At 43.1% G+C, this 22331-nt stretch overlaps 1 pseudogene; it reads right to left on the minus strand.

The window, feature by feature from the left end:
• Positions 1 to 1373: 1373 nt before the first annotated feature.
• On the minus strand, positions 1374 to 21040 carry LOC120375604 (annotated as a pseudogene).
• Positions 21041 to 22331: the final 1291 nt, after the last annotated feature.

Raw genomic sequence — 22331 nt, forward strand, 5'->3', positions numbered from 1 at the left:
AATTGCTGGGAAAGAGTCAGGGGGGAGTGAGCTTCAGCAGCAGGGGCTAGAATCACTTTACCTAATAGATTCAGGAGAGATTAAAATATCATGACATTTGATCTCTTGAGGTTGGTAATGCTGTATGGCTTTTCAGTATGTGGAAAGGGAAGTGAAAGTATCAGAATGCTATTGCCCATTGAAGGTAGCAAAGTATCTAGGAGACTTTTTCCCTTTATTACTATGTTTTTCAGGTTTTGGGTGGGTGTGGTGTCTCTTTACAGAACCTTACCTGTCACAAAATTAAGATTGTGAACACATTAACTTATGCTAAATTGGTATTAACACAGACAGTTGTATACAGTGTTATGCTCACTTTAATTATACCCATTTCTAAACTACTTTAGATAAACTTGTTATACTAGTTTATAAGTGCATTTATACTCGTGTCCGGATAAGGACTCAGTCAGGTATCTAGAGCATAGGCCAGTTGTCATACTTAAGTGTCAGCTTTTCTGTCAAAATAGTTCATACGTAAGATTGCCAGCTATAGAAAATTCCTTGTGGCTTACCCAGAAATCCTTGCCTATTTACCGATCAAAGGTCTTGTCTACACAAACAAGCTGGGGTGTAAATATACCCCACCCTAGCCTGACATGACGTCAGTATCGATGTGGACGCTGCTGCCGTCCACTAAAATTCCTAGCACACTTTGCTCTACCCTTCTTTGAAATGGGAATATGTCAAAGCACACTAGGGAACTTCTAGTGTGTAGCAGGCTACTATGGGGTAGAGTTACACCCCTGTTTACCATGAAATCAGTGTTTGTAAGTAACCTAATTAATCAATGAGCATGAGTACTACAAATCCTTAGTAGTACAGAAGAGAGTTCTACCTTTTCCCATGCTCTTAAGGGCAAATGAGCACCCTACTGCTTTCCAAAATATAAGTAGGTGGTTAGAAGAACGTGACTACAACGAACATGAAATGTACACTTAGAGGTTGCTTTAAGTATCACTGAGGTCTAGGCCCTATGGAGATTAGCCTATATTCAAGCAGTCAGAGGAAAGCTTAACTTCTACATCTGCCTGTGCAACTTCACATCTTACACAATCCTGTATTACTGGATTTCAACCTTCATTTAAAGTGGATAATTGCTTACTTATCAGTATAATCCCTCTGCATCCAGAGCCAAAATGGAGCATTATCTGATCTAAGTTCTAGCTGAAATACTTGTACAATGTTGGAGGAAAGTTCAATATTATAGTGTGCAGAAGAGCTGTATTTCTGAAAATGCTTTGAAGTAGTTTGAAGAAACACCACTGTTTTTCTTTCCATGTACGCGAGTTAGGTATATTGTAAGCATACCTAACTGTCAAGTTTTGTGTATTAGTTTAGCACCCAAGAAATGGCTGTTCTGTATTACCTCAATGTATCTTCCCATTGTGCTCAAAGACATCCCTCATGGCCCATTCTGCTACCATCAGGGTCATGAAAAGGCTCTACAGTTTCTTTAAGTCATGTTTATGTAGAAAGATGCTCTAGAGTGATACTGGAGTAACCTGGAAAAATGTAAGAAGGCATTGGTTATTTCAGAACATGTTCCATTAAAGGAAAATTGGTATTAATAGAAGGGAGATTATGTAGGTACAGCTGTAACCATGCAGATTTGCCACTTGCCAGATAACATTACTGTTGTGGGCAGATGCAAATAAACCAACAGCTAAAGCACACTGTAATAACTTTCACTCAACTGTTTCTGCCACAGCTGGATGTCTGATAGCTCTATGGTAAGTAACAGGTTGGTAACTCCTGAAATACAGCCACTGCCTTAGCATCTCAGGAAAGGGTGGGCAGTGGTGGGGATTATAATAAATTGCCAAAAAGGACTACTCTATAATGTGTGAGAGATGGGGAGCCATACCTGAGGTTACTCAATTAGGGCAAACTACAGAGAATGGGGCAGACAGTCCCCAAAGCTGATGGGTATTCCACTACACTACTGAGATTTTCTAAGGCAGCACAAAACAGCTTCTTTAATACCTTACTGGTTAACCAGAAAACACAGTTCCCTTTAGCAACCCAGCCACCCAAGTCGCATATGATTAAGATTACTGAAAACTGTATTCATCATATAAAAATTTTTTACCACTCCCAAAGGACTGGGCACCTTACCTCCCAAGTTGATGAATATTTCAAATCTTACCAAAATACACGCTTACAGCTAATTCACTAAACTAAAATTTATTTAAAAAAGAGTATTGGTTAAAAGATCATGAACATGAATAGAGTTTTGAGACCAGTTTCATAGTAGCAATGGTGAGCGTTATAGTTGCAAAGAGTTATTTCACAATTAATCCATAGGCTATAGGCCAATGTTCATATCCACGTGGGACTGGATATCTCAGTCAGTCTTATGACTCAAGTTTCCTCTGCATAAAGAATTAAACAGATCTGAGATGAAAGGATCAGGTCTCAAGAGTCTTTTTATACAGTTTTCTAGCAGCCTTTTGACCATACAGTCCTGGGTGAACAATAGGCTTTTGAAAGTATCTTATTTCCTAAACATCACCAGTAATTACTATATATGGATTAAATTAAGGAAATTTAGCCATTAAGCAGTTTGTCACAAACTTTAAAGAGACAATGACTTTAATTTCACTCGAGTCATCTAAATGTTAATATTCCCTTTTGATCGCTGAATCAATAGCTGTAGTAAGAAACAGAAATGGTTTGTTTATATGGCTAATATCTAACAAGACATAAGTAAACATACAATTAGTATCACCTCTAATTCACTAACAATACAGGTTTGCATTTCAAAGTTCTAGCCCATTTAACATGGAGTGGCCCCAATTACCATTTACATACTTTTCCAACATGTCTCTAAAGGTTGACTCTGGGTCATTTAGCCTGCGAGCTGCTTAACCCTTTTTGGCCATCTGTCACAATGTGGACTTGCTAAAGCAGAGTTGAAATCACTTACCAATCCCAATCAAAATGATGTATCAAGTACTAGGAAAGAAAAGATGAGCTCAAATTTCCCTAAGCAACTTGCTTAATCTCAGTCAACTGCAGGGTGATAATTTTACTCTATGGGAGAAAGATGAAGTCTTAGTGCTGACTTTCTATATGTGCAGGCAAATAATGGTGCTCCAATAGTAAAATCCCAGCTTGGTGTCATACTTTAAGACTTTACAACTGCCTTAGAATAGAAGTAATCAAAATGCAGAAGGAAGCATACTTAGGATACGTCTATACTACCGGCCGAATCGGTGGGCAGTGATTGATCCAACGCGATAAATCGACTCCCGAGCACTCTTCTGTGAACTCCTGTACTCCAGCGCTGCGAGAGGCTCAGGCAGCGTCGACGGGGTAGTGGCAGCAGTCAACTTACCAGTGAAGACGCTGCGGTGAGTATATGTAAGTACATCGATTTCAGCTACGTTACTCACATAGCTGAAGTTGCGTAACTTAGATTGACACACTCCCCCGCCCCCACAGTGTAGACCAAGCCTTAGACTATAAGTGCTTTTGAATGGGGACCATGTTTGTATGGCAACTCATACAGTGGGGTCGTGTCCATGATGTTTTGTCTACACTAAGGGATTGCAGCTATAGTTATACTGGTATGCTGTAGTGGTTCACCTTCCTAGGTCAAACATTGCTTTTACCAACAACAGTGCTTTTGCCAGCACCATTTACATCAATTCCCTGGCCAAGAAAGCCATACTGCCAACATCACTACTTTGCTGGTAGAACTGTTTATACTACTGCTTACAGCAGCATAGCAAAGCCCATTTAAAACAAAAGACAATAGCCAGAACCAACAGTTCTCCAGAATAAGTTTTAAGTAGAGGTCAGGCCTGAGGTTCAAACACGCTACTGCAGTACTATTATTACTCAGTGTCAGATTTAATTCACCTTTGCAATAAGTCTCTTCAGGGATAAGGTCCTAAAGCATTCAGAAAAGGAGCAAAAGAAACTAGGAAAGCAAGGAGTAAATATTCCTAGTCTGTATGTGCCTCTCTTTGACAGTCTGATGTTAGGTGGATAGGCAGGTAGGTAGGTTTCAGACCAGCACTAGATCCACTCAGCCAATAGCTGCCAAAAAAAGTGAATTCAGATTTTTACATCGGTTTAGGTGCAGCAGCCATTGAGAGACAGGCAGTGAAACAGTACAGTATATCAGTTACTGTACAATTCACATGAGAGGATTTTCAAAATGTAGAGGAAGGGGCTTCATCAGAACCAGCAACTCTGTTTGAACAAAGGGGATACTATTTATTGGCTATCCATCACGATGCTAACTGCATACAATTTACATAACTTAAATCTGTTCCTCAGAACAGCACCTTATAGTGGCTCCAGGCAGGGAAAACTACTTGCAGAACTCAACACATTCTTTGTAAAATGAGAACTCTGCTCTAGCATGTTAAAATTAGCTCTGATGTTGTATGAGATTACCAAAATTCAAGAGTAGGAACTGCTGTACTAAGTTATCCTTTTAATCCCCCTTCTCCCCCCCACACACACTGTAAAATGTTTTTAAAAATGGAAAACCATGGTAAATTAAACATCTTAATTTGAAGAATGGGGTATTTGGCTAATAATGCTAATCTCAAATGTTTCCACTTTCTGAGGGCAGCTTTAGGAAGTCCAGAGGTGCAAGTGTTTATAAGGAAGGATTATTTAAGCAGGACAATTGCAATAAGGTTTGATGAAATTAGGATCCAAAGTACAGTAGCCTTATACGAGCAAGCATCTATAAAAACTTTATATTGGGTGGAGTGGCTTTCCTCCTCCATTTAAAGCATACTTCCATTTCAATATTAACTAAACCTCAAGCATTGGCCTTCAAAAAAGTTAATTTTAAACATTTCCAATATTATCATTTTTAAATGGTCAGTTTCAGCTAAAGCATTAGAAAATTATGCTTGTGACTAGAAATTAAATCAACAAGTCAACAGCCTAACCTGATTTGCAATGTTTTAATTCCAGGAGGGAAAACTGAGGTTTTACATACGGGATAATTCTCCATGTGCTTGTTTCTGTGATTAATATGTAGTCTTCATCTGGAGACAATACATTTGCCATGTACAGGCCACCGAACAGAGTTCTGGCTGTTCTTGTAACAAGGTCACAGGCCAGCAAACATCCAAGATGGTTAGTTTCTATGACCTTAACCAAAACAAGTCATTAAAAAATGAAAGGACTTAGTAACTGAATCCTGATTTTTTTTAAATATCTAGCTAACACAAAATAGGCAGCAGTTAAACAATTTAGTTAAAAAGCAGACCTTACACCTAGTACCACAATCTTAATATAAAAGACAAGTTTGCCACACTGTGAAGGAACAGACTGCTCTGTTCACTGTTTATTTCAGTGAAAATCCAGGGTTGTACACCTGGCTGATCACAGCCCTCAGGAAGTGAGAGGGAAACCTCTCTTCTTCCTCTACAAGCTAGAGGAAAAAGTTTGGCAGTAAAGCCCTGAATCAGAACTCACTCTGAGGCATATCCTGCTTTGCCAAGCTGCTTGAAGCCTCTCCCTCAAGCCAGGCAAATCAGGAAACAGCATCACGCCTGCTTGTCATGGCAAATAAAGATTTGACATTTCATTTCAAAATACCCCACATAATTTAAGCAAGCTTCCTTTACTAAATGATCTGCATGACAAATTTAGATTGTTTTAACTGTAAACTCCACACGGCAGGGGCTGCTTTTACGTCTATCTCTGTGCTGCTAAGCCCTTTGTCAGCATTTAAATAAGGATGAGACTACGCTATGCTATAGGACTGCAGCACTGATGATTTAAGGACTATTCAATTCCATCACTTGATTTCCAATCTCTAAGAGGAATCTTCAGATCATAAAAAGCTCTTTGGATTCTCTGCACCCTAATATTCTTCTGATTTAAATTGCCAGTCATTAAGTTCTCACATCCTTACAGCCAAGGAAGACTGGATAAGACTCTGTTGAAAGTTCATTAACATTACTTCTCTAAATGGCCAGGGAGGAAGCTATAGAGCAATGCAGCATCTTCCCCACCTCCAGGGCTGAGCATATTGCATCTACAACTTGCATAGTTCAAACCAGCCACACAAGCAAGAGACCAAAACTGGAAATCAAAGCTGTTTCTTCTGGGTGGTGGTTCAGAGTACCACCAGCACCAAATGATGCTTTAAATATATTTAATCACCCCTACAAATGGCTAAGGAGAGCATCTCACGTCATATCTGCAATGTCCCTATTTGCTACTTGAATTAGTGAAATAAATGGTCCTGTTACATGATATTTCTAGTCCATTAAAGAACCTAAAAGGAATTCCATCTACACTTGATTAACAAAAACACTCAATGATCAAATGCAATGGACAAAATCAAAGTCAGAAAGTGTACCTGATCTATCTTTTAAATTAAACTACCCGCTTCCACTCATCCCATCAGTCAGCTTTCTGAAAGTGGAACTATCCTGAAACATGCAATATATGATAGAAAGTAAAAACACAATATTTGCAGTGTTGTATCCCAGTTGGTCCCAGGCTATTAGAGAGACAGGGTGAGAGAGGGAATATCTTTTATTGGACCTACTTCTGTTGGGGAAAGAGAGAAGCACTCAGAGGGTGTATCTACACTGCAAAGAAAAACTCACAGCACCACATTTCAGAGCCTGGATCAGTTGATTTGACCTTGCAGGGCTGGGGCTGCAGGGCTAAAAATAGCAGTGCATATGTTCCCACTTGCGCTGGAACCCAGGCTTCAAGACTCTCTCCCCCCCTGGCTGGGTTTCCGAGCTGTGAGGAAACACTTTTCACAAAATTATCTCTCCGTACCTGACCTCTCAATACTCATCCTCAAAGGAAACCTGCACAACAACTTCAAAAAGTGAGCCTGGGAGTGTAAATTTATAACTTTGCTGGACACTAAAAATCATGGCATGGAATGCCAAATGTTATATAATTAATATCACAAAATTAGTTTTTAATTAAAAGAAACAAACATGAAATTGTCTCCTCATTTAGCATCTTGGTCTCCCTCAAATGGTTCTTACTGAGTCATTTTAAGCACTACATGCCTATGAGTCATTAACACATTGGGCTAAAAACTGGAACCAAGAAACTATATTCATAAGGCTGATATTCTTAGAAATCAGATGTGTCTTCAATCATAAAATAGTACTGCTATTTTCTGAGAATTTTCTTTTAGGAGAGAAGCTCAATAGCTCCAGTACCACATTTTTCCAAACTTCCTCCAAAGGTCAGAGGGGCATTCTGGAAGTGAAAGATGGGTGTCTAAGAAACTGATCAGTTGCTGTCAGTGAGGATGCATCTCTGTGACCTTTCACATGGGTTTAGCACCAGTGGAGCTCCAATGATGCTAGCAATGTTGGAAGCACTAATGTAGCTCAGGAAAAAGTGTTTTATCAGTGCATCATTTAACTCTGCACTTACAGCAATGCTGGACAAACTGTGCAAAAAGTAAAAATATAGACAAGGCCTCAGCCTCTGCTGACATTTTAACAGTGCAGAAATTGTTTTAGTCCTCTGTACACTAATAGTTAAACAGTTTTCAGCACTGGTTCAAGGAGCAACCAATGTAAACAACAATTATTGTCTACTGTGGTTCAATTATTGGTGTACATAGGAATGGAGGTTGTCCGTAACTCTGAAATGTTTGGAATTGTGAACAAAGCACAGTTCGGACTCCAGATCCAATGCTGAAACTCCAGGCCAGGCTTCAGCAGCAGCTTCCTTCCCTGGGTCGGACTGAGTTTACAAGCTTGTCCTCCTCCCAGCCGGTGGGGATGGGGTGGGGTGCATGGAAGTGTGTAAACAGCGCATCCGTCTCTGGTAGGGGTAAGAGAGGAAGGGGTGAAAGTGGCGCAGACCCCAGTGATGCTCCTGCTCTGCTGACTCTGGCTACCTTGGGCTGGCAGCCCCAGTGTCTTCACCTTCTAGCTGCAGGTGGCTGCCCTGTGCATGGGGGTGAGGTAGGGACAGAGAGCCCAGATGTGCCTACCTTTAAGATGCAATACAAGCAAGTACAGTATTTGCTTTTTTGGGGGGGGTGTCTCTGCTGCTGCCTGATTGGTTACTTCCAGTTTCACGTGGTCAATCCGTAACCCTGGTGTTCGTATCTTTGAGGTTCTACTGTAGTTCTCTACTTTCGAAATCCAGAACACTCTTGTTTCAGTCACCATATGGATTTCAAACAAACAACTAGAAATACTCCAGATTTGAACAACTCTGAAATTTCTGAAAGTTCAGATCCAAACTTCATGGCTCGCCATATTCTAAAAGTGGCCCAAATTAAAATCCCACCTCTGAATGCCCTTGGCCTTTAGGGAGTAATGTCTAAACTGCGGCCCAACATTATATCTACGCTCCACTTCACCCCCAAAAAAATCCCTGGTTATTAAGAATATAGGGCACATTGAAGCCAATGAATGTTCAATCAGGCTCAGGCCCAGGCCCAGTATCACAAATATGATGTTGGTCTCTAAGAATTAGAATTTCTTGCTCCTTTAGTCCATATACTTACAGTTAGGGCAAAAAGCAGGCCAAATCTAACTCCCTAAGTCAGCAGAGTGGTGTCACTTTTTTCACTGAAGAGCAGAAGGGTTTTCTCTCCTGTCCATGGATTGACTCTGTACAGACCAAAATAAAAATCTGCCACAATCAAGTAACCATCCTGATACATTTGTACTCCCTGAGGCCCGCCACACACAAGTTCATTGTCTGGAAATCCTGAGTAAAAAAGGAGAAGTTACAGAACCAGTGGGTTCAGAAACCAACGATGCAGTGGCACACAGATAGAAAAGCGTTAACGTGAGTATCACCTCCCTCAATAACTCAGATCCTTACAAGGATTCTCTGGTAGCCCCTCAAAGGTAACCTACAAAGGAAAAAAAATTGTTCTATGCCCTTTTTGCTTCTTTATAAAGACAGGCTGAAAAAAAATCTTTGTTTTGTCTGCCTCAATTTTATGGGCTTTGTCCCCCCACCATTTAAAAAAATGCTTGACTCCCTCATTTTTCCAGGAAGAGTTTATGGATGACTGAAGAATTGTTATAATTATAGTACCAGAAAGATCATGGCTGTGAAGCTGTGAAACTAACAAAAAATGATCTCTCATCAGACTGTTTAAAACTCTTTTTTGTTTTTGTTAATAGCTGTTTGATTCAAATCCCCAAGAAAATCTTGGAGAAAAATTGCCTTTGTTAAAGATTCAACTAATACTCCTCTTCAATTAAGGGGTACAAAGCCCTACAAGTCACATATAAGACTTCCAGCACATCCTTCAGCAAACAGGAAACACCAGATTGGACATTCTCGATGATTTCTAAAGTAAAAACACAAGCATCCCCTCTGAGGATCATTACCTTGTTGTGGTGGAGGGGCTTGCATGTTTCGACAAACCCCAGGGCTATGTCGTCTGGAGCCTAGTGCTCCTGGTAGGGTCACCCTAAGCCAATAGGTCTGGGGGGAGGTTCCAGACTAAAAAAAAAAAAAAAATCCACCGCAAGACTCTCATGACAGCCCAAAAATGACCACGTGAACCTCCCCTGGACGAGGGATACTGGGACCTACCTGGGGGGTGGTGTCAGGTAAGCATCTGGTGGTCGGGCTACCCATATAACCTAGCCTGGCCCAGCCTGAAAAGGGGACTTGGATCTGTCTCGTGGGCTCACCACCTGTGAGGCGAAGGGTGAGGGTTGGGTGCGATGCCAGAATGTCAGCAGGAGAGACGGACCATGACAAACTGGCCCTCCGCAATGGAAACTGACTTTAGGGACGTGGAATGTCACTTCACTGGCAGGAAAGGAGCCAGAGTTGGTGGAAATGTACCAACTAGATACAGTCGGCTTCACGTCCACACATAGCATTGGCTGTCTGTGGAAACAAACTTCTCTATGGAGGGTGGTCTCTCCTACTCAGAAGTGGCCCTGTGTGAGAGGCCCCGGACAGGTGTACGGGTACTCACAAGTCCCTGACTGGGTGATGTGCAGTTGGAGTTTGTCCCAATTGAGGAGAGGGTCACCTTGATGAGACTTTGGGTATCAGAGAGGAAAACCCTGACAGTTGTTTGCGCCTATGCACCTAACAGTAGTTCAGAGTCCTCGGCCTATCTGGAGACAGTGGGATTGGTGCTCAATAGAGCGCCCCCTACAGACTCTGTAGTTCTACTGAGAGACTTCAATGCTCATGTGGGAAACGATGAAGATACTTGGAGGGGAGTGATCAGGAGGGCCTCTCTGGTCTGGACCTGAGAGGTGAATTGTTATTGGACTTCTGTGCTAGTCATGAATTGTCCATAACAAATACCATGTTCGAACACAAGGTTGCTCATAAATGTACTTGGTACCAGAACACCTTAGGCTGAAGACTGATGATCAAATTTATAGTCATCTCGTCAGACCTAAGGCTGTATGTTCTGGACACTAAGGTGAAGAGACACTTGGTGGTGAGTTGGATCCGATGCATGGGATGCTGGCCTGGTAGACACGGGCGGTCCAAACAATCAGTGTGAGTCGCCTGGGAACATCTCGTGGAGGACCCTGTGCAGAAAGACTTCTTCCGGAGGTGGGGATTGAACTTCTCCTGCATTCCAGGTGAGGTCTTGGACATTGAGTCCAAGTGGACCATGGTCAGGGTCTCAATCATTGAGGCAGCCATGAAAAGCTGTGGCCTGAAGGTGGTTGGTGCTCGTCATGGTGGCAACCCTAGGACCTGCTGGTGGACTCCAGTGATAAGGGAAACTGTCAAGTCAAAGAAGGAGGCCTCCGAGCAATGCTTGCAAACTGGACTCCTAATATGGCTGAGAAGTACTGGCTGGCTGAGAGGGCTGCGGCTGAGGCAGTCATTGAAGCGAAAGCCCATGCTTGGGAGGAGTTTGTAGAGACTATGGAGAATGACTACCAGCTGGCCTCAAAGGTGTTCTGGCAAACCATTCGTTGCCTTAGGAGGGGTCAGCGGGACGTTGCCCAGGCTGTACTCAGCAAAGGTGGTGAAACACTGACCTCAGCTGAGAAGATCATACAGAGGTGGAAGGAGCAATGAGGATACCAGACTTGTCTCTGCCAAGTTGTCGTAATCAAAATGACCTTGGCCATGTCCTGCTTGATCTTGTTGAGAAAAGAACAATGACACTGGTGGGTCAGTGTAAAGAAGGACCTTTGTTCATGAAATGAGGAAGGCATCTACTGGTGACTGAAGATCAAACCTCTTGCACCATGCATTGGCTGCGATGGCAAAAAGGTCCACTTCTAGAAATCCCCAGATTAGAAATATGTTGTTGAGGACTCATGAATACAACTGTCACTTGGAATGCTGGGAGAAGTGTCTTATGAGGTCATCAGCTATAGTGTTTGGTGCACCCGGAAGCTGAGAAGACCATCTGGTTGGCTGTGCACCAGTCCAGAACCCAAACTGTTTGTTGAGCCTGGGCTTGTAATAAGATTCTGTAGATTCGTAAGTCTGAACACAGGTAGCTAAGCTCCGGTTTACACGGGCTCTAGAGCAACTCTTATGAAATCTATCCATTGAACCAGGATCAAAACAGACTTCGAGATTGATCTGGAGGCCTAAATTGTAAAACAAGGACATTGTCATTTGTACAACCAATAGAACCTCTTCAGTAGCCAGTCATCGAGATAGGGGAAAACAGTTATGCCTAGATGACGCAGATGAGCAGCTACAACTGCCATGACCTTTGAGAATATTCTTGGGGCAGAGGAAGGGCCGAAAGGGAGCACTCAGTATTGGAAGTGGTTGTGGTTGACTGTGAATCGAACAAACCTCTTGTGAGAGGGGTGAATCATAATGTGGAAGGCTGAGTGTTGCAAACAATCCCCAGAATCTAGAGGGGAAATTATAGCTGCAAGTGTCACTATCCTGAATGGTTTCATGTAGTTACTGAGACATCCGAGATCTAATATTGGCTCCATCCTGTTTTATTTGGGGGACAAGAAAGTACTTGGAATAGAACCCTTTTTCCCCTGAGTTGAAGCAGAACTGGTTCTACTGCCCCTAAATATAGGGAGGGTCCTCTATACTAGTCTGTACCTTCCTAGGAAAACCAGACAGCTGGAGCCAAGATTCTCATTGCATCATGATTGCAGTGAATATGAATCAGACTGCAAAGTCAGCTGCATCCAAGGAGGCCTGTAAAGATGTCTTTGTTAACATCTGACCCTCATTTATGATGGTCTTAAATTGTTCATGATGTTCCTTTGGCAAATATTCACTAAAAAGCAGGTACATTCTGCAACCTTTTAGATTGGTCTACTCTACAGTTACAGTTGTGTCAGGGCACTGTGATAGTCCAAGGCATGTTTCAGGGACATGACTGAAGTCCTATCTACACTGCAAAATGGAATGTGCTTTAACTATATCATGGATCAACCATGTTGGAAACGTTCCTCTGCCATGCTTGTAGTTGTACAGATTTGCAGTAAAGTTGACAGGATGATTTGATTACATGCTCCTTGCACTGCCACCTTGGCCTTGTCCTCTCTAGAAAAATGTGTACCTGTTATCCAACGATACTGCAAGCACTAATGTTTACAGGGTTCAGGAAGTTTTACCACCATGTCCTCTCTGACATGATGGCCAGGAGACTGGTAAAAATGCTGAGCCCTAACTACTCCAAGTGAGCACTTTCACTAGGGCTGATAACAATTACAAAAACTCCTAGCATCTACTCACCCTGGGAGTGTGCAAGCCCATGGAAAAATGTTGTCAGCTGATGGACAGTTTTGCAAGATATCAACTGTCAAATTTAGATTTTAAAGCTTAAGGGAATGATAGAGAATTCACAGCATACAGGAAGCACCTGTTTGTCCAAAGTACTTGAGACACTTCACTTAATTTTTCTTGGGAAAGTAAGTCTGAACTTTGCTACTCTCAAATATATAGGCATTCAGCTCCCTCCCAGGCATGCTGGAAGTAGCTAGAATACATAGTGCTTTGCATACCAAAGTTCATATTTCCAAAGAGAAATATTAGACTTGCAGTGTGATTTCCTATCACCCTGTATATTATGCTGATTTGCTCTATTTCAGTTAATGCAAAGACTGTAAGTGGATTTGCAGTAGATTTTTCTTAACAGTATATTTTGTTGTTTACAATTTACTACAAGTATTCATCACCATAGTATCTGGGTCCAGTCTCAGTTAAAACAGTATTTCTCTATATCAGGGAACATTCCCAAATTTATTCCAACCTTCACCATCCTCTAGAAACTCGACATTCTGCACCCCTCTCCCTTACCCCCATAAACTCCCCCTCCAAAAAAAAAAAACCAAAATAGGAGAAGACCAGCTAAGTCAGACCCATGATAGGGGAGTGCAAACAGCCACAATTAGGGGAAGTCTGACCAAAGATACATGTCATACTGCACCATAAAAGAAGCAAAACTCAGCAAGACATACCACTGGAGGGAGTTAATTCCAAAGCTGAAAATGCGCTCCTGAAAAGTTGCCATGCATTTCACACTGGGCACTAACAAGCAGGAGTGCTCCAGCTGATTTGCAGCTACCACCGTGGAACACGGTGAGAGAAGAGATCTTGGAGATAAAAGGGCCGAGGCTATTCAGGGGCTAAATGGAAAATCAATATAATCAAAACTCAATTGTGCCGGAAATAAACAGTCAGTACAGAACACAGAGCACTGAGCTCATCATTCTACCCTACCTAAAAGGAAAGCAGCCACATAATGCCACATTTGAAGTTTCTGAGGTCTTCAAAAATAGTCCCTTGCAGAGCACAGTGCAGTAACCTACTTAATCTTCGCAGTCCTGGAATCAGGAGGGTGCAAGCCACCAACTCCCCACCCCCATCCCATAAATTCCTCGAGTCCTTCTTTCAGGCAGCTAAACATTATTAAAAAGTCATCGCTCTCTGCAATTACATGAGAAATTTAGAAGCACAGATAAATCCAGTAAAACCCCAAAAATTGTGAGCAATTTTGACAGTGGACATATTCCCTCAATAGAAAGTGGAGTCACAGCACCTGTTAATTCCTTTAGAGCTTCTGCTTTGCCTAAAAACCATCACCTGTCTTTCCTGGACTGAGCCTAAACCAGCTAAACTTTCATCCAGGTTCCTACCTCAACCAGACTGTGAAAGCAGGAAAACAGCTGGGTGAAAAAGCTTGATGAAAAAGATGCAGAGCCGATTTAATAATATAGCATGGTCCATAAAGTCTCCCATTCATCTATAATGTCCCTGAACACACCATTCTGCTGCTTCACAGCTACCACAGAGACACAGTGGATTATGTAGACATGTAAGTAGAAGTTTTGTATTACAGTGCAGAATTTTGCAAAGTTACTTTATATCCCCAAAGGGTTTAAAAATTATTGAACAATTGTGCAATGAAGTTTTTAAAAAAAGCCCACGACTTACTCGTCCCTCTCTAGTTCCATGTTCAAATGTGAAACAACAGTATGGTGTATGCTGGATTTGACAGTTAAGTGAGAGACCTGAAATGGAAAAAATTAAAGGTAGGTTCATAACTAGTTCTGTGCTGACTGTCCGTGTTATCCTCACTTTTTGGAGAATTTACATAAAAACACTTAGCTTAATTTTTGTAAAATATTTGCAGATCACCTTTAATGGGTACCCTATTTGCCATCTTATCATAAAATGATCTTTTGAGTCAGTTTCCATATAGACTGCCAGCTTTGTTTAAAATTCAGTAGTAGATATGTTGGCTGTACCCTCCTTGGAGCAGAAAAAATAAATCATCATGAAATATTTTCAAATTTAAGAAAGGTAATTTATAAATACACAATAGCAGTTGGGAGAGCAAATGGTTGTTTTATTATTCTTGGATTGTTGATCCTGCAAACCAGTCATTACTACAGCCCTATTTTCTGCCTTTAAATTTCATTCATCAAGTTGACTTTTTTAATACTTAGACCAACTGGACATATCCATTATTTAACTCTTGTGTAGATTATCTACTTACCTTCATCATCAACGGTAAAAGATTCAGGACCTTTCACATATCCTTGGAAGATTCTTCAACCCTTTGTGAAGTTTCTTATTTACTTACAAAGATCCAACCAGGACCGGAAATGGTTTTTCAAATCTGTACCAAATGAACAATAAACAAGGCCTAACCACACTGGAAGATATCAGACTGTGAATTGATTTTAAGTAGCAATTGACATGAAAAAGACAGTAATCATGTTTATATATTTTCTTCCCAAGATATAAGTAACAAGATATTTTCATTCAAAAGAAATTCTCTAAAATGTCATTGTAACTGGGTTAACACACCCCTCTGGCTCCTCCTGCTGATTGGCCTTGGGAATTAGCTCTGCATGGTAGTGTGCCCTCTTTGGGTGTTGCCTCACCTGCTCTAGGACCCATGTCTCCCCAAGGACTGCGGCATCCTCTTCAGTGATACAGCCCTCCAGCCATGCCACACACTGCTCCCCCCTTTGGGGGGTCCTACAGTCCGCAGTTCAGACACTTCCCTTAGTGGCTACTGCAGTGTATTGTCTGACCACTTCCTCGTGGCCCCAACATCCTCTTTGCCCTTGCCTCAGGGCCTTAGCCTGCAAACCCCAGCAGCCAGCCAGGAGCTGTCTCTTGCTCTCCCGGGCCTGTTAGCAGCACTGCTCTGTTCAGGGTGCTGGCAGTTCTCAGCTCTCCAGAGACACAGTCCTTCCTCCCTGGGCTCCCAGCAGAGAACTTAACTCCTCTGCCCTGCAGCTCCCTTTTTATATGGCCCTGCTTGGCTGCTCTCTTCAGCCCTTCTCTGATTGGCTGCCTCCAGCACAGCCTCCCTAGGGTTGCTTTTAACCCCTTTTCTGCCAGTGAGGGGCAGCCGCCCCATCACAGTCATCTTGAAACAAACTCACTCACTGTCATGTGTTTTTCATAATTTCCATTCTAATCATGTTTGTTCAAAATAATTGTCTACCTCTCTTTATATTCTAATTTTCTATAATCATGCAGCAGATCTCACAGATTTGAGATAATCACAGTCCTTTTAACATTGCATTAGACGACCCTAAGAGAAGTTTGTGACTGTGCTGTGGCACTAAGCAGAAGAATTAGTTAGACTGTAAGAATGGAAAAAAGTTCTCTTTAAAAATAAAGCCTTCAGATATGTATGATGCTATTACAAAGCAGACTGCTGTTTAAATAGTCACGGGGTTTTTTTCAATTTGAAATTCCCTCTTTATTTGAATATCTTATAAGTTACCCCTCCCCACCCTCTCACCCCCACAAAAAATGCAACTGGCATCATTGCCTGCAGCTGTCCCATCTTAACCTACACGCCTGCCAAACCTCCACTATTCCCAGGCACACATGAGGGATTTTTTAAGTCAGGCTGCATGAACAGCTGTGCAGGAGAGGAGCTGCCTGGACAGCATTTGAAAAATCCATCCTCCAAAATACCATTGTTGAAAATATTTCATCAATGAATTTTATGTTGCTTAGTTAACACCACCAATTGATATTAGTCATGTTTAGAGAGAGGCAACAAATGGGAATAAAGAGTATTTCATTAATAAATTCATATTGCTGTGAAATTTAGGAATGCTTGCTGTGGAGTACGCAGAGCCCAGATTAAAAGATACCCTACGTGCAGCTATTTGGGGCCTTCTCCTGAAGTATTTGTGTGGGCAAAACTTTCATTGGCTTTGATGGGAATTTTGATGGGAGTTTTATCCAAGTAGGGAGTCCAGGATCAGGTCCTCAGTCATTAGCCTCACTGTCACCAGCTCTCAACCTATTAAAACATTAATACTGTACTGGTTAATACTATATTGATTTAAATACACTTTTTAGCAATGTTTCTCTTGTCTAATTTCAGTTGAGAAACACATGTGGCACATTTTCTTGTGCATGAGATCAACTAACGTGCTTTATTTGCTGCTACAACATGAATATAGAAAATGAATTGATGAGAAGGTTACTCACCTTGTGCAGTAACAGAGGTTCCTCGAGGTGGTTGTCCCTGTGGGTGCTCTGCTTTAGGTCTCTTGGTGCCCTGCGCTTCTAATTGGAGATTTGTAGTAGCAGTGTCCCAGCTGGCTGCACACGCAGGGCAGCCACCTCGCACCGCTCCGTGCGTGCAGCCAACCATCCCGCCAGTTCCTTCTGTACCCCAGAGGATTGACGTGAAACTCTGAAGTAGAGGAGAGGAGGGAGGGTAGTGGAACACCCACTGGGACAACCATCTCGAAGAACCTCAGTTACTGCACCAGGTGAATAACCTTCTCTTCTTCTTCAAGGAGTGTCCCTGTGGGTGCTCCGCTTTAGGTGGCTGTAGAGCAGTGCCCCTCAGGTGGAGAGGAGGGGCTTCAGAGTTGATTTATGTACAGTGGAGAGCACCGAGAGTCCAAAGTGAGCATCTGCAGCTGACTGCTGTTCTAGGTCATAGTGTTGGGAGAAAGTATGGGGTGATGCCCAGGTAGCTGCTTTACAAGTATCAGTGATGGGTACATCTTTGAGAAAGGCTATCGATGTGGACATAGCTCTAGTGGAGTGTGTGCAAAGTCTGGAAGGAGCTTGCACATTGTATTTTTGTTAACATAATTGAATACAGTTAGAGATCCATTTAGAAAGTCTCTGTTTGGAAATGGTTTGACCTTGTGACCCTTCTGTTGTGGATATGAATAGTCTGGATGATTTTCTGAATGTTTTTGTTCTCTCTATATAGAATGCCAGCGCTCTGCGGATGTCCAGCGTGTGTAGGGACACCTCCCTGTTGTCAGCATGTGGCTTGGGGAAGAATACAGGTAAGTAAATGGGTTGGTTGAGATGGAGGGGGAGGCGACCTTGGGTATGAATTTAGGATGTAGTCGTAGGACTACTTTGTCCTTGAGGAATATGGTATAAAGGTGGGTATACCATTAGAGCACCCAACTCTCTCAATCTTCTTGCTGATGTGATCGCTACTAAAAAGGTGACTTTCATGGATAAGTGCAAGTACGAGCAGGTCGCTAGTAGTTCAAAGGGTTTGCCCATGAGGGCACGGAGAACAAGGATGAGGTCCCACATAGGGGTCAAGTCCCTTAGCGTGGGATAAGTGTGCTCTATACCCTTGAGAAAGTGCTTGGTCAGTGGATGAGTGGACAGTGAATCTGTCCACCTTAGCATGAAAGGTGGTGATAGCTGATAAGTGCACTGTGAGTGAACTAGTGGAAAGGCCCGATTTTTTGAATGTCAATATGTAATAGAGGATTGTACATAGGGGGGCCGATTGTGGAGTAATTTGCTTGTCCCGGCACCAGATGGAGAATCGTTTCCACTTGTGCACATATTTTTTGTGTGTGGATAGTCATCGGCAGTTCGGTAGAATGTGCTGTACTTCCTTGAAACAGCACGTTTCAAGTTCTGTCATCCATGGATTAGCCCAGCCTTGAGATGGAGTATTGGAATGTTGGAGTGACGGCGGCGTCCTGCATCCTGTGTCAGCAGATGAGACATAAGGGAAAGAGTTCGTGGTGGTCTCACAGCAATCTGGTCCAGATATAGGAACCATGTTTGTCTGGGCTGTGTTGGTGCGGGCTATGTTGGTGCAATTAGGATGACTCTGGATTTATCTTTCCTGATCTTGTGAAGGACACGGCTCAATAAGGGGGTTGGAGGGAAGGCATACAGGAGCGGGGCTTCCCATTTGATAAGGAAGGTGTCTCCCAGAGAGTTGTGCCCCAGTCCAGCTCGGGAGCAGTAGTATTGTGGGCATTTGGCATTGTGGTTTGTTGAGGGAAATCCCCATTGTTTGAATATAGTTTGCAGTATTCCTGGGTCCAGCTCCCACTCATACATTTGTGAGACGTTCCTGCTTAGGTTATCTGCTGTGGAATTCTGGCTTCCAGGTAGGCAGGATGCCAGGATATGTATGTTGTTGGATATGTTGCATTGCCAGAGGTGAACTGCTTCTCTGCAGAGCAGGTAAGATCAGGCCCTCCTTGGCAATTTATACAAAACAGTTGCCAAGTTGTCCGTCGGAATCTGGAGAGTTTTGTTGCAGATAAGGGGGAGAAAGTGGTGGCAGGCGTTTCAGACTACTTGTAGCTCCAGTAGATGTATGTGGACATTCGACTCCGCTAGGGACCAGCGGCCCTGGATGGTGTTTTCAGACAAGTGTGCCCCCCATCCCACCAGAGAGGCATCAGTGGTGATAGTTACTGATGGGGGTTCCCGTTGGAAGGGGACACCTGAGCAAACATTTGTTTGTTTTGTCCACCATCACCCTGCTGGGCATTGTAAGGAGGTCTGTTGATGGATGTCTGAGGAATACAGACAGTGCATAGCCAGGTTTGTAGACATCTCATATGAAACCTGGCATGTTTCACAACAAACATCATAGCTGACATGTGCCTTAGAAGTTGTAGGCACTTTCTGGCGGACATCTGTGGGCTGTGTCATATTGTTGTAATTAGGTTTGTTAAGGTAAGAAAACGTTGTTGGGGTAGCCGTGCTGATGTCGTGATACAGTCGAGGTGTGCTCCTATAAATTCCAGTTGTTGGGTTGGAGTTAGGGTGTATTTCTGAAGGTTGATTTATAACTCTAGATTTGTAAACAGGGTTATAGTCGTTAAGTGGCATCAGCTGCCTCCTGGTATGCTGGTGCTTTTAACAGGCAGTTGTCTAGGTAGGGAAAGATTATCACACCCTGCCTGCAAAGATGTGCTGCTGCAACGGCGAGAACTTTGGAAAATACCTTTGGGGCCATGGATAGGCAGAAGGGGTGCACCCTGTACTGGTAGTGCAGGTTCCCAACAGTGAATCAGAGGAACCTCCTGTGCGCCAGGTGGATAGTGACGTGAAAGTAAGTATCCTATAGGTTCAGAGCCAAGAGCCAATCTCCTTTCTCCAATGCTGAAATTATAGTTGCTAGGGTTAACCATCTTGAAGTGCTGTGTTCCTATGAACTTGTTTAGTTTGCACAAGTCCAGAATGGGCCTCCATCCGCCTGCTTTCTTTTGAGTAAGAAAGTAATGTGAATAAAATCTCCGGCCCCTGTGCTGAGCTAGCATGGGTTCCACAGATCCTAATTGCAGGAGATGGTTTATTTCCTGCTGTAGCAGGTGCTCGTGAAATGGGTCCCTGAAGAGGGATGGGGAAGACGGTGAGTAGGTGGAATAGAGACAAAGGGGATGGAATAGCCTGTCTGTATAATTTCCAGAACCCACTTGTCTGAGGTGATAGTTCTCCAGACTGGGTAAAAAGTTGTAAGGCAGTCCCTAAATGGGCTGGAAATTAAAAGTGACTCTGGAATTGGAGAACGTGGGCTCGTGTCCTCGACCAACACTTCAAAATGTTTGCCCGGAAGTGTATGGTTGAGATGTAGATGACTGCTCTTGCATTTGTCAGCATCTCGTCTGGCTCTGCTTGCGGTGTTGGTCATAATTTCATTGAGGCTGGCTGTATGGGGCAGTCCGGAATCGTTGTTTCTTTTTGTTCGCGGGGAGGTATATTCCCAGTGTCTTTAATGTTGCATGGGAGTCCTTCAAGGTGTGTAAGGATACATCCGTGCTCTCTGCGAACAATTTTTGGCCTTCGAAAGGTAAGTCCTCTACGGTAGCCTGAACTTCCCTGGGGAAGCCAGTGAGATAGAGCCAGGAAGTCCTCCGCATGACGACCGATGTGGTGATTGATTGGGCTGAAATAAGAGGAATATCTAGAGTTGTTAAGGGCGCTGCTGTCATTCTGACTGAACGGGGGGATGGTTGGCTGCACACCTGGCGTAACTGCTTGGAGCGGGGGAGGCGGCTGCCACACATGTGCAGCGAACCGGGCACTGCTACTACAAATCTCTGATTAGAGACGCAGGGCGCCAAGACACCTAAAGTGGAGCACCCACAGGGACACTCCTCAAAGAAGAAAGTACAGTTACTTCACAGCAAACATACACATTACTGAACTTAAAAGTAAAAATAAATGAGCTCCTCCATGAATGGCTCTGGATCAATAGGCGACGGCAAAAAGGTAAATACCAATAACGTTTGCAATGACAGCAAGAAAGTTGCCTCTGCCAATTGAGTTAAAGAGTTCTCCTTTGTTATTTACATACAGAATCATGATACTAACACAATATTAAAACCAGATAATTTTAAATACTCCAATCCCTTCTTGTTTTTGCTGTGTTTACTTTTTCCTTTTTGTTATCAATTTGGACAGTGACAAAATCTCAATGTTGCAATGTTTAGAGTTACAACCATTACCAAAGAAAGTGTTTATTTTGTTAAAAACTACCCTTACTATTGGAATTTTAAAGAAAACAATCCATGCAAACATTTCTTCTGGTCTCATGTTTCGTAAAATTATGTTCTTCCAAAACCTAAATTTTGGGCCACCTTTGAATTGAGCATGTCCCTTACAAATTCAAAGCACCCTTAATCCAAGTGCTGGTGCTAGAAAATAATGTACCGAATTAAGCCTTTTCGTAACAAGGTTCTTAGGAGACAAGGAATTTTTCTTTTGATTTATAAGTAATTAAATAGCAGCTAGCTTTTAAGTAGCGTTTTTCATCATTAGATCTCACAGTGCTTTACACTTCACCTCCCTGTTCCTTGTTACCTCCATGTTACAGATAGGAAAACTAAGGAACAGGAAGGTGAAGTGACTTGCCCAGTGTCACCCAGGATGACAATAGCAGAGGTGGGAACAGAACCTAAATCTCCAGAATCCGAATCCAATACTCTGTCTACTAAGCCAGTGTGAGTGCTTATATTGTTAATCAAACCAGGAGACAAAATAAAAAATAAACTTTATGCTGATAGTGTGCATATATATACCAAAGTAAATATTTCTTGTCTCAGATAAATTAGTCCTGGGGGAATTCTGCATCACTGCGCAATGCAGAGTTTTGCAGAAATTAATGTTGTGCATGCAAAATTTCCTTTCCCCCACAGAAATGGGCTGCAGTGCTGCTGGCCGCCACTAGGGGCCGCTGGACCCAGCATTGCTCAGCTCTCACATAGAAGACACTGCTGGGGGAAGGGGAGAGAGCTAGAGGGTTCCCAGCAGCTTCGGTTCCCAGCATGCCCTAAAGGAAGGAGGCAGTGGTGCACAGGAAACTCCACCCAAGCCCGGGATTTAGCATCAGGCTGTTTTTCCCTCTGGATCCCTGAGCTCTGAGGGGTAGAGAGGGTGGGTGTTTGGGCTGGGGGGCCCTGCAGCTGGGTTCTGGGGGAATGCGGGTGGGTGTCTCGGGTGGGGGACCCTATGACTGGGCTCTGGGGGGAAAGAGGTGCGGGTATCTGGGCAATGGAGGGCCCTGCAGCTGGGCTCGGGGTGAGGGGTTGCGGGTATCTGGGCAATGGGGGGCCCTGCAGCGGGGTGAGGGGTTGCGGGTATCTGGGCAATGAGGGGCC

This window comes from Mauremys reevesii, linkage group 1, assembly GCF_016161935.1.
Source record: "Mauremys reevesii isolate NIE-2019 linkage group 1, ASM1616193v1, whole genome shotgun sequence".
Lineage (NCBI taxonomy): Eukaryota > Metazoa > Chordata > Testudines > Geoemydidae > Mauremys > Mauremys reevesii.